Below are 1,297 nucleotides of genomic sequence, written 5' to 3'. Positions count from 1 at the left end.
GCTCCTGTACTACAAGCTGAAAAGAGCTAAACTTACTAAGAGCTGAAATCACTGAGTGTTGTGTTAAGTAGTGGGGGAGCCTGAAGATACATTGTGGAGCAGTTTGCGGGGTGGCTGGCAGAGCTGAGCTGCTGGTGAAGCAGAGCAGTTTACGGGGCAGCTGGCAGAGCCGAGCGGCTCATGGAGCAGAGCAGTTTGCGGGATGGCTGGCAGATCACAGCCCCATGGAGTGGTGGGGCAATCAGCTTTGGACCACGTAAAGTGCCCCTTAACCCCCTCCATCTCCACCCAGGTTGGGAGGTAAAACTTTGCAGATAAACGTTTGAACTCTGGGGCTGCCCTGACCAGGGACAGAGACTTTTGGGTTGTTGGACTTTTGGGACTTTGGGCGACTTTTGGGTTGCTGGACTCAAGAACCCAAGGGAAAGGACACGCCCCAATTTGCTTGGGGTGGGTTTTTTGCTCGTGGGTTGTGTTATGAATCCTGTTGGTGGTGTTTCCCCAACATAATGCCACATTGTTTCTCTCTGTTATTAAAAGGCTTTTTGCTACACTCAGACTCTGCTTGTGAGAGGGGAAGTATTGCCTCTTGGAGGCGCCCAGCGGGGGTGGTATATATTTGTCCCAGGTCACTGGGTGGGGGCTCGAGCCGATTTTGCATTGTGTTATTGGAATGGAACCCCTAGATACTGAACCCGGCACTTGTTGCTGCTAACTCTGATGGATAGAAGGGTTACACATGTATCAGTAACTTCAACACAATTCTTATCAGGAAGAATGCGGGGTCAAGCTGCCCAAAACCCCCTGCCCTCCTCCCTTGGTAAAGCTGAGGCTGTGACATGGCCAATTTACAGCCTGCTGACTTGGCTGCTTTTAGTAATAAGCCATCGTGATTTCAGGCACTTTACTGGTTTGCCAAAATCTCCCCATACACAGGGAGCTACTCAACCCAGTAACCAACCTTCTGTAAAAACAAGTAGATTAACAAACAAAACCTATGTTTAGTGACAGTAAGGCTACCTCAGGACCCACCCCAAATCCTTGGAAGCATGGAAAACCAAGTTAAGGGAAAGTCTCCAGCATTCCTTGTCACTGTCTGGAGGGCTGGATTGGGGAAGGTGGCGGTGGTGGGGAAGGAAGGGGAACACAGGATGCAGGAATCAGGGAGGGCTTCTGGCAGCAGGGGAAGTGGGTTGTGGGGAGAGGGCAGGCTGGGAGTGTTTGGGGAGGCCAGTAGCAGGGGTTGTATTAGGGGGAGATGATTGGTGCATCAGGCAAATAAATTCAGATTTTGCAA

The sequence above is a fragment of the Chelonia mydas genome, chromosome 1 (genome assembly GCF_015237465.2).
Source record: "Chelonia mydas isolate rCheMyd1 chromosome 1, rCheMyd1.pri.v2, whole genome shotgun sequence".
Taxonomy (NCBI): domain Eukaryota; kingdom Metazoa; phylum Chordata; order Testudines; family Cheloniidae; genus Chelonia; species Chelonia mydas.
This window is presented reverse-complemented; position numbering follows the sequence as displayed.